This window comes from Nipponia nippon, unplaced genomic scaffold (genome assembly GCF_047370975.1).
Source record: "Nipponia nippon isolate SJK-2023a ecotype South Korea unplaced genomic scaffold, ASM4737097v1 scaffold_3, whole genome shotgun sequence".
Classification (NCBI taxonomy): domain Eukaryota; kingdom Metazoa; phylum Chordata; class Aves; order Pelecaniformes; family Threskiornithidae; genus Nipponia; species Nipponia nippon.
In genome coordinates, this window is record NW_028262347.1 from 49,650,853 (window position 1) to 49,663,304 (window position 12,452).

Here is a 12,452-nt window from a genome sequence, read left to right on the forward strand (position 1 = left end):
GGAAATAAGAAATAGTAAAAATAGCCTTGCTGCTTCATTAATGTGCAATAAAGAGATATTGGCAGGTCTGTGGAGTGCCATTAATGGCATTCATAGCAATACCCTGTTGGCCTCATTTACTAAACTGAGTATATATTTAATTACCTACAGTAAAAATATTAGTGATTTAGATTTTGATGTAATGAGCTTTTTAATGTAAATGTCAATGCCAAGCTGATCTTTATGTACCTTCAGATGACATTAGAAATACTTATTCAGATGCAGTTCACAATAAATTCATGTTTTAGGAAGTATGTATTTTGGGAGGCATTAAGAAATGTTATTTGGGAGGCTTAAGAAATGTTATTCTTATACATAAATAATTCATATTCTCATTCTGTTGATGTGCCACGTATTGGAAAGTATTTACACATCAGCTTGAAATTATTAGATACTAGTTGTCTGGAGAACTTATCTTAAATATAAAATGTAGTTTGATAAGATAAATTCAAAATGTTGCCATAAATTTAGTGTTGCTTCAGCCTTTTAATTGTGAGAGCACTTTAGAGCAATCTATTTGCTGTATTAGCCCACATTTAGAAAAAAAAAAAAAAAGGGAAAAAAGAAGCAGCTGATTTTTTCTCTCAGCTACTCTTTTTCACTGTGAGTTCCCTATGTCTGGCTCTTGGGATGCTATTATAGATAATCCCTTTAGCAGAATTTGCCCAGACTCTTTACTATTGTAAGAACATCTTCCACTTTCTAACTTTTTTCCTTTCTCCTATCCACACCACTAAATTAAAACCCAAAATTTTCCTTGTGCTCTTGAGATAAAACGGTATTCACGGACAGCACTCATCTAACAACTGTAGTTTCTTTTGCCAGAAGATGAAACTGTTAAAAATGCAATAAGCTTTTTTTCCCTAGAAGCATTTTAGACAGAAATTCAATATTTAAACCATGCTCTGCTATATTATTGAGCAGTACCACAAAGTTGCTTTTCCCAATTATATCACAAAAGCAGATGAAATAGATGAAACAATCAGATATTTAAAACTTAGACTTTAAAAAGTTGTTTTGCCAGATTACAAGCGCTTCTGAAAGATTAATTTTTTAATATAAATAATGGCAGAAATAATTCTGAAGAAAGGCATTTCAACTTTCAAGACCACCCTCTCGGTAAAGAAATGCTTCCTAATATCAAGTCTGAGCCTCCCATGGTGCAGCTTTGAACCATTCCCATGCGTCCCATCACTGGATACCAGGGAAATCAGCACCTCCCCCTCCACTTCCCCTCCTCAGGAAGCTCTACAGAGCAATGAGGTTGCCCCTCAGCCTCCTTTTCTCCAAACTAGACAAACCCACAGTCCTTAGCCGCTCCTCACAGGACTTGCCTACCAGCCCTTTCACCAGCTTTCTTGCCCTTCTCTGGATGCGTGCAAGGACCTTCACATCCTTCTTAAATTGTGGGGCCCAGAACTGCACACAGTACTCCAGGTGAGGCCACACCAGCACTGAGTACAGCGGGATGATCACCTCTTTTGACGGGCTGGTTATGCTGTGTTTGATGCACCCCAGGATGCGGTTTGCCATCTTGGCTGCCAGGGCACACTGCTGACTAAAATTGAGCCTGCTGTTGACCAACACCCCCAGATCCCTTTCTGCAGGGCTGCTCTCCAGCCGTTCCTCTCCCAGTTTCTGCTTGTGCCTGGAATTACTCTGTCCTGGGTACAGAATCTGGCACTTGGACTTGTTAAATTTCATGTCATTAATGATTTCCCAGTGCTCCAATCTGTGTAGATCCCTTTTGATAAGCCTAAATGGTTTATCAAGCTTTTATTGCCTTTCAAAGGCAGAAATATACCGAAAGGGGATACTATAATGAGGCTATAAATCTTATACTTATTCAAATTGTTTTCTTCATGATTAGCAAAGTTTCAAATCATTCTTACAGGCACTAAAAAGATTAAAAATTACACTGATTTAGGAATAAATTTAGTAACGTGGTTTTCAATTAAGTAAGAGTTTGAGAAGTCTAATATTAAGTAGCAGTTTCTGCTAGTTAGTTTATGGCATATCAAACCTTTCGTTCTTGCTTTACTGCTGCTCTCTCTACACCACCCTATCCCATTACAGTCCATGATATCGTCTCATGGGCTATGTCAAGATATGGGAGCTAAAAATGAGGATTTCTGCCAAGTAAGAGATTTGCATACTGCTAAATGTTCAAGTTCTAACATTTTGAGAGGGTTTCTATTAACTAGCAGTGAAGCAGAATGCAAAGGAGGAAGAGCAAAAAATATTAAAGTATTATGAGATTTAAAGGTGAACTTCAGTAAGAGCATTTGGGATTTTTAAACAATTAGTTGGAGAAAAGAACCCAAAGGGAAAAAATAGATCCACAGATCTACATGGCCACTTAATTCTACATAAGGTATTCAAGAAATTTAAATATGTTTATTTATATATAAAACTATATACTTATACATAATTGTTTAACACAGAAAGAATATTAACATCTATAGCAAAATTGTATTTAATACTGATTTTATTTCTCTTTTTGGTTCTTAATGGGTTGTTTCACTAGAAACATGACAATTAGAATACTTCTATAACTAGCTGAGTTTTAGACCTTGTCTCAACTTAGACCAAAGTTAGAAAAGGCTTATGTCACCTTATTCTGTCTTTGTCTACATATATAAAGGTCAGAGACACAGTCTTTCCCACTAACTCCGCTTTTCCTTCTCCCCCTTTTAAATCCCTAGCCCACATCAACATCATTCTCTCTTAAGCAGCCTTTTAAGCCAAGAGTTTTTGACTACTGCTTTGCTCTTATGATGGCTAGTAGACATATATGATTCTTTCACCTTGAGATGGAAATACTAGTATATTTGTGATGGTTCCCATGGCTATAGTTTCAGTCACCCTAAAAAGTGAAGCTAGGGCATATCACCAAGCCTCTTTCTCTTCTTGACCTTTGGTAAAAGGAAAATGATATGAGCATTTGTGAGAGATCAAGGTGCATGGTCTGTGACTGGGCTGCTGTGGCCCAAATGTGATTTTTTGTTCTTTTTCTCCTATTTTGGAGCTGCATTTATTTTGCTTATACTATGCAGTGTATACATGTATATATGCAAATACGCACTTTGGCCATGGATAAGCAGGTTTTAGTGTCTGTTTATATCACAAATTATATTTACCTAACAAATACTCTTTCGTTTTTCTGATGTCCAAAAAAAGCCTCCATTCTAATGTGTGCTTAAATATACGTTGGGTGTTTTGGTTTTAATCATCTAGTAAGGCCTTCTGTTTTCAGTGGAACATAGTAACATACTTAAAAGCTTTCCTGAATGGGACATACGTACCTGAGGGGAACACAGGGTCTCTTTGGGGTAGCGGTTTTGACCACTTTGGCAATATGCAATGCTAACCGTTTTTTTTTTTCTGGTTCTTATTCTGCCAGCCCTATCTCAGTGTATGTCAATCACTAGGCAGTAGGCAGCAGGGTTAGAAGTGCAGCTATTTATTTATTTAGGGAGCTGAATGTCAGGAGCTTGCCTGCTCTTAATAGCTGATGATTTTACAAGTCAGCTGTTTTCCTTGTCACTCCACTTTAGGTTTCACAGTAGATATCATCTTGGCACTTCTAGTCGTCGTGGGCAGGCTGTGTGCTCTCCTCCTCTCCCTCTTCTGTAGATGTGCCTTCATCCTCCTGGGATGCGGAGGGGAGACGAACCATGAGAGGGAAGTCCTCAGCTGCAGTTCTGTAGTTAATGCTTCCTCCAGACATTGCCGCTGCTGCTTCCTCTTCGTTTCTCCACGTGTACTCATGCTGGTCCATGATGTACTGGCTGGTGTTGTGGGGCGCGCACATTCCTGGTAGGCAGTACCCTGCCATGTTCATGGGGCGGAGGCGCATTCTTGCCTCTCGCAGTGTCGCCGCTGGCATGCGCAAGTTCGTGACCCAGCAGCCCTTCTTCACGTTCCAGAATAGCTCTTCCTCTGGGCCACTGCTGCTCTGCCCACCTGCCTGGTCTTGGTGGAGGGGCTCAGTGCATTGTTGTTGTTGTTGGTTTCTCCTCCAGTCGTGACCCCACCAGCGTGCCTCCCCAGGCTGCTCATGCTGTGGTCCATGCACAGGAGGCCTGCAGTGGCCACCCTGCCTCCCACAGCCATTGGAGGAAGATGCATGCGGGTGCTGCTCCATGAGGTCTTTCTCTCTCTCCTGTTGCCCGAGCTCGTCTCCTCTGGTAAAATACTGTTTTCTTCTGTACTGCCGTTGCTGCGGTCGTCTTCTGCTCCTGCCAGCTCTGTTGTGCAAGCGGAGCAAGTGGGGCACGTCATTCACCTGCACCTGCTGCTGCCGCCTTTGCCCATTGCCACTGCCCTCCCCTTGCCATGCCTCCTCGTGATGCCCAGGATTGACTGTGGCCAACAATGTGGCATAGCTGGGTGGGCTGTGCCAGGGGTGGTCTCCTCTCCTGCTGGGGTCTAGCTCTGCAGTGAGGGCAGCATCCCTGTCCCCATGGGGGATGTTTAGCTGGGAGGCCTGGGAGGGAGCCTTGTAACTTGCCCGCCCCATGCTGACACCCTGCTGTCCAGCAGAGGGTCTTCACCTGGGGTGGCTTGGGGGCAAAGTGACAGACTGCCTTGCCACCCCACCTGGTGGAACCAGCGGGGCATGTTTGTGACATGGGGATAATGGCTGTGACAAGGGCACCAGCCTTTGTGACCTCAGCCTCAGTCAGCACAGGGGACAGCCTGCATCTATGCCTCCCTCCTGCATAAACCCAGGCCCCAGACCAATCTAGCTTTAAGTAAGTCCTAATATTTGCTTACTACAAGACATCTTGTAAAAGTGAGTGAATGTTATTCTGGCAATGTGGTGAAGAAAGATGCAGAAGGACTAAGTGACTTTCACAAGCTCGCACAGAAAGTCAGTACTGCCAAAAAGCCTTTCTCGCTCTCCTGACTCAAAATCCTGCATTGAGTCCTTTACATCACCTGTTGAAATCAATTCCTGTCCTTTCATTGTGAATGGTAGCAAGAGTGATAGTAGGCCTATCTCAAGATTCATTTTCTGTACATACTGTATTTACATCACAGCAGGTGCTATTTGTAGATTCTCTTTTGTTGGTCCTGGGGTACAGAATAAATAAATAAATTTGCCTGCTGCAGTGAGACAAAAAGCTTTATAAAACACAGCTAGGTTGAAGACACATGTTATACAATACTCTTATTTATTGAAAAACAGGTGGTGTGTTCTCATTCTCACCACACAAAGATAAGGGTGGGGTTTTTTGTGGCTGTGTTTTGTCTCTGTGGAAGTTCACAAGGCTTGTGCAGCTAGGAAGAAGTGGGGATTTATTGTTTTAGCCCCCCTCTCCACCCACTGATACTGTCAGATCAGGCTTATGGTTTCATAGTAAGTGATGCAAATCCACATTTAGACCAGAATCTGTGTCCATCTTTTGCTGAGAGATGTCATCAAGGACTCTGAATTTTCGTACTTAATGATTAGAGCATCTGTAGAGTATTATGCCCTGAGACATAAATTGTTTTGATGGCATTTCTAGTCTACTTATTTAAGTACAAAATAAGAAAAATGGTAGAATATTTTAAAAAATATAAAATATTTGTTTGCAATATTCTATACCAAAAGGAATTTCTTTCCTTTTTTTTATTTTCTAGGCTGATTAAAAAAAAAAATAAACCAAAAACCACCAATCCACATAATGTTCCTTTGTTTTTCTCTTGAAAGAGTCTCCCATTCCTTCAGCCTTTGTTAACGATGAAAGGAAAAATTGTGCATAGGATTAAGCTTACCAAACATTAAACAAAGTCACATCTACCCTTAATGTTAGGCTTTGGTATGATATCAAGTGTTACTATTTGTCAACACACGATGGCAGTAGTAGTCCATGGAATTATTAACTGCTGATGCAAATTATTAAAACAAAATCTCTATTACATCTTTTTTTCTAGAGATAGCTACAGTTTTTGCTTATGAATCTTGACAGTTACTAAGCTCAGCTCCACAGAGGAATGAAAAAAAGAAAAAAAAAAAAAGAAAAAAGAGGAAGGTTCATAGTCTTTGCCTAATTAAGGTGGCCCTAACTGTTATTTCAGATACAGTTTGTAATCTCAAACTCGATGCATAAAGTGGCAGTCTGGTGATGTCATTAACCATAGTGACTTTTTGGAAAGCTTTCTCTGGCTTATTATGTTAACTATAGAAGGTTCTGTAGTCATTCTTTACCTCCTGGTCCAATTGTAGCACTTCAGGGATCTTCCCAAATAAAGAGAAATATGATTTCTTTAGCAGCCAGTTCAGCTACTAATGCTCCCATATCTGTGGTCAATTGTGATGTGAGGTATCAAAGGTGCTTGCTGGAGAGACATATTGACTAAGCAAATACAGCTTTTTCCAAACTGCATTGTCACTTCATCTTCAATATGTCAAGGAAGTCTTTTAGACATGTAAAAGTAGTTTAATACTCACAATGATCAGTTTGATTGTATTCAGTGTCATTACTTATGTTCCTGTTGAACACTGGCAGCTTCAGCCTTTCTCCAGAATGTGCCTGCATGGATTTCCTTTCAGATGAGCTCTTTGATAAAAACTAGACATTTAACATCAACTCCCTGTAACTTGATTATACAGTGTTGAACAGTTGAGATTCTCATGGGTCTCCCAAGCTGAATCAGATTGGTCCTGTGGCTGAAGGCACGTTTGCAGTGATCAATCGATTGTGCTACTGAGGCAGCCCCGTACCGTGCCAGCTGCAGAAGCTAGCAGCAGAAACAGCTACATCTCTGCAAAAAGCCTAGGTTAACAGGATTTACTGAGAGGAGCACAAGGGTAACATAGCTATACTGTTTCAGACACCTGATGTCCTCCCAGCAGTTTAGTCCCCCAGGCCAAGAAATGATTTACAAGTTATTCGCTCTTCCGGCAACAGAGCCAGCAGATGTTATCAAAAGATGTCAAATACATGACTGCTGCACTCAACTGTCTATAAAATGTAACAGCAATCATTTTCTTTTAAAACCAGCACTGGTTTTATTTTTGTGATTCACTATGCATGCTTTTCTAAGAGCCTGGACTTCCTAGCAGAGAGGGATTTGCAGAAATTACCGCTGAAGAGACAGGGCTCTATCCACTTCCAGGACTTTGCTACATGTCCAGACTGGAGTGGTGGAAAACAGCAGCAGATTGGCCCATACATGACTCAAACATGTACACTTGGCATTATTAGGGCTAACCTCTGAACTATTTTCTGAAGTGGGAAGGGCATCAACTGTATTACCTCTGATAACACTCTCATGCTTTAAGGGCAGTGTAAGGCATGGTCAATTAAGGAATTCAGAGCAGAACATAGGTTTTCAGATTGTGGATTTAGAATAAGTGGAAATACCATCCTTCAACCTGGAAAACAGGACGAGGCAAGTTTGAAGACTTGATAGCACACTAACTTGTGTTGTAGTAACCAGCTGACAGGAGCTACAGCCTTTTTGGTTATGTTCCATGGGACTAAGGTCGTGCAGCATGGAAGGCATCAGACACCTCACTTGGTGTCCCACTCTGGAGCCAGCAAGTGAAAAATTGTACGTGTTTTCTGCAGGCACACAAATTCTGTTATAAGCATAGAATAGTGCACAAAGGATCAAGGGCGAGAGATAAGGAACTGAATCCAGTGAAGCACAGCCAATTTCCTTAAATAGGACTTCACTACAGAAAAGCTGAGCATTACCACCCATTTGGTTTTGGGTTTTAAATTAGTTTTTTTTTCCAGTTCTTTATTCTTAATAGACTTTCCAGGTTCTTGCCCCAATATTGAATATTTGGTGAAGAGAACTATCTGCAAATCTCACACCTTTTGTTTGTCACTCAGGTCCTTAGACTCTGCATACCAAGGATATATATGCTTTTCAGTCTGGGGGGCAGAGAATTTAAAGTGGTACACCTGCCTTCCTGTGTTGAAAATGTACCCCTTTGCATCCCATGAATTAATTTTGAAGCAATTATTTGATGTTAAGGTGGTCTAGATCTGGGTTTGCTCCTAAAAATTCTGCCTGATTCAGTTGCTGAGAAAAGTGTTTGCATTTTCAACTTCAGAGAAATAAGATTCCCTCCCTTTATTGTGTCCTTCTGGCTTCCTTACTTTTTCAAACCTACCCACCTGAGCACACACCCTTTTACGTACTATGAGTTTTCTATTTTGTTGCCTGAAATTCGGGTTAACCTCCCTTCTTTTTAATAAATGAGAACCCCAAATCTCATGTGCATCGCTCTTGAAATAATTATGGAAACTCATGCAAACATCATTTTTAAATGCAACCAAATAAGGGTGAGGATACTGTTCTTGCAGATGTCAATAATATGAATGGTGAAAGGGAGTAGACTCAGTGGCAGAGAACAGAAGAGATTACTATTTTTGCATTAACACCCACCTACAATATAAAGGGGATCACAACTGATACTTTATATGTATAATGAATAAAATTGAGAATATAGTGAGTGTGCTTGGCCTTGTGAACTTGCACCAGAATATTGTCCTTATTAATGGTTTTGTTTGTTTGTTTGTTTTCCCTAGGAAGCAGAGACTTATCGTATGGGCACAGGAGTGGGCACAGTCTCTAATGCTTAGTTTTTTCCATTGCACAGTTTTTTCAAGGCTCTTAGTTGTTCTGGTTTTATCCATCTTTTGCTAAAATCAATCAGATTCATGCACATTCCCTTTGTGAAAGTAGTGTGAAGATAACTCAAGTAGAAAATTTCTAATGGCTTCTCTCTCACAAAAGTCAGTGGAAAATGACAGCTACACTACTGCTTATGGCCTTGATAATATTCCCTAGGAGTCTTCACAATCATTGGAAACAGAAGTCCATAAGAATAGAGTTATCTAGTTTCTACATCTCCAGCACTCTTTTTATTTCTGGTGTATGCCGGGCATGACATTTCTGACCAAAGGACACATTGTAGGAGTTTTTTGTCTGCTTCTCTTTTGGTGCAGTTTTGGTACAACTTCTTATTTTGGTGACATTTCACATTGACTTTTTGCCTGTATCACACATTCACAGTTGCAGAAGTCAGAACATTTCTTTTCCGTAACACAGGCATCGACTTGGCATGTACTTGAATGGGGAAGTTGCAAGACTGCTTGAAAGAAAAGCACAGGCTTAGACTTTGTGTTTGGCAGTGCTGTTGCAGGATACTGAACTGCAGAGGAAAAGAAGCTAAGACTCAGGGAGAGAAAAGTAGCAGAGCAGGTAGCACGTGCACTCTGCATGCTGACAACCTCTCCCAAACCTCTGAAGAATGGAATTTGGTAGCGAGCTTCAGGAAGTCTGTTCACATGAAGCAGGTCTGCACCTGAGCATCACAGCTGAGTTCCATGAGACTCGGTCTGATTTGTAATGTGGAATGACTGAAATTCAGAGAAACCACACAAAAAAGAAAAATATATACACAGAAACTGTGAACTCCCTGGCTATGTTTCCACAACTGGATAAGGTCTGCATTAGATTAGTATAGCTGACCACTATACAAGGGATGGAGCTCTGGTCTGTGGTTGTGGAGGTTTCTTCCAAGGCAGAATTTAGAGAGATTATATTCCATTCTGTATTTCTTGACTTCTGGAGTACAATCATTGGTTTTTATCTACCACAGAAATTTCTGCTTTTTGTTTGCAACATACTCTTTCCTCAATATCCTTGACCTGAGAGTAGCTTGCAAAACAGTCTTCAAATTGCAGGTACACACAACAGAATATGCTTGGGGGCCAGATATCTGAACACCCACATTCCTTTGCATAATTGGGGTGCACCAAACTCATCACGATTAGCAATGGTTGCCCTCTCCGACTGATTTGCATCTTCTGTGAAACAGATGTGGTACGGGCAGCAAATCCATCACCATGGCATGGTGCTTGACCTCTGCAGAAGAGCTCAGGGGCTGATTCAACCTACTGCAGCAACTGTGAAAGGGGCTTTAGTGCTCTCCCTCACTCTCCCTTGCTTCCCCCTCAACCCTTGAATTTTTATCTTTCCGAGAGCGCATGTGCTCCACTGGGAACATGAAGAGCTGGTGATGGCATGAGGGGTGAGGTGTGAATGGAAAGGAAAGGCTAGAATCTCTTGAGCATAAAAATAAATGCAGCTAGAGTCTAAGACTTCTGAGGTTTTGCTGCTCTCCCTCTGCCTTTCAGCAAGACACGAGAGAACAAGAATAATCTCTCTCTGCTCTCAACCCTGCTTTCTTCCTCTCTTGCTTCATCATGTCACTCCATATCCTGTCCCTGCCTCACCTCACCCCCTTCCTCCCAACTCCATCCTCTACCCAGTTCCCAGAAGTTCTTTGGCAGCACAGTTGCTTCTATTGCATTATATTCTGTGACCCTTTGAAAGCTATTTATCCATTTTCTTGCCCTTGGTAGGCAAGTCACTCATTCAAACCTATGAATTCTTTTGCTTACACCTCCATTTGCTGGAGGGGAAAGAGCTTCACAATCAGAGTGTGATGTAACTGGTGGAGGTTTACATTCATACATACATTATATAGATAATGAAACACATCTGGGTATGAAAATGTTCCTGTTCTGTAGGAATCTAATATTCACATTAATTAGATTACCATAAAAAGTTGCAATAGAGTGATTTTTTGGTTTGTGGTTTGGTTTTTTTTAATGTTTTCTTAGGATTGGTTGTTTTCTGATCATTTCCTTAATTTATGTGACACTGTTGGGTTAACCACATGTTTACAGCCAGTTCTGAGAACTTCTGATTACCCTGCTAGGCACTGGGAAAACGCTTGAGTTGAACTGGAGTGTAAGGCAATGTCCGCACCTATGTTAACCATGTGAATTTGACTAGCTAGTTCTCTTTGGAAGCCTTTGGAGATAAATTTACACTGTGATATTAGGACTCTTTTAGGAATAAGCTCGTATGCGTGGCACTGGCCACATTTGTGAGAGCTCCGAAAGATGTGTTAATATTGCAGGCTAAATGGCTGTAGATTAGTCAATGTTCAACCTGACTGTATATTGGGGATGTGAGTGTGTAGACATTTAAACACAACACAGAACCATGGTTGCTTTTCAAAGTCCCCCATAACCTGCCTAAAGCTTGTATCTGAACATAGGCATATGCCCAAGCAATGCAGATGCACAGAAAGTGATGGTGGCTGCAGGCTCTGGCTGGTGTTTAGAAGGCCATGCATACGTACCCTACGAGATCATAACCTTCTAGAGACAGTATCCGCTATCAGTGCAACACGTTGACAGAGACAGAGATTTCACAGAAAACAACAGCCCAATAGATCAAATAATGTTTTTCCTCCTCAATATTCCTTTTCATTTGATTGACAAAACAATATAAAGCTGGTTATTTACATATAGATTGACAAAACAGGGAAACTGAGTCCCAAAGGTAAAGACAAAATGGCTACAGAATAAAGCACTGTAGAGTCTGTGTATTTAAGGATGTATTGCACATCATCCTTTTGACCACTAAACACAGTCCTGTAGATTCAGATTTTAGGCCTGAAACAAAGTCTGTAGCTTGGAAGAGTTTTTTTAAAATCATTGACCTTTCAGTTACTATTAGAGAGAACTGGAGAGTGGAAAAGAAATTGTCTCAGCTCTGAGAGCATGTATGTAAGAGCAAATCATGTCTTCAGCAGGAAACGTTAAAATGAAGATAGCTGTTGTTCTACAGTTTGTTCTATATAAGTGTCTGAAAAGAAACAAAAATTATTTTAAATAGAAGTGAAGGGTCTAGCCATTATGTTTGGTTTGGGGTTTTTTTGCCTATCTAGATTTCAAGTAAGACTGCCAAATTGGTAAAGGTACAGTCATAAAGGCACAGTCATTGTAGCTTGCTGTATTTCTTCAACTCTGATTTTAGCCTGACTGAGGTTGTTGCGTACAAACCTGCTGTTCATGTTCCCCATGTGTTCTCTTCTAGAAAGTGGCAGTGAGGGTGAAGAATGTGGTCTCTGTGAACAGAGTTTCCGTCGCCTGGCCCGACAGAAATTTATCAAGTCAGCTGCACTTATGTTTTAAATGAGCATGTATGTTCAGTTAGATGAAAGGGAACTTTGATATTAAACAAATATCAACTTGTGTAAGTGGAAGGATTTTTTATGTTTTATGGGGATTTTTTTGGCTGAAGTCTTTCATCAAACCTTTATCACTGAAGACGTGTAGGTGTTATTTGCTGCTTGTCACTGTAGAACAGAATGAGCAAGTACCTACGTTGTACATAGTGGATCTTTCCTGGGGGCTTTCTCCCTAGAAAAATGTATTAAATCCCCCACAAAAGCAGGAGAGTTGTTCAAACTATCCAAAGGGAGGGAATTTCCTAATCTTTAGCTGGTAAGGCTCTTAAACAGTGAAGCAGAAAAGCTCAGTGAAATTGTATCAAATAACTGGAAACTGAACGATGGCTCCACAAAGATACTTGTGACTTGG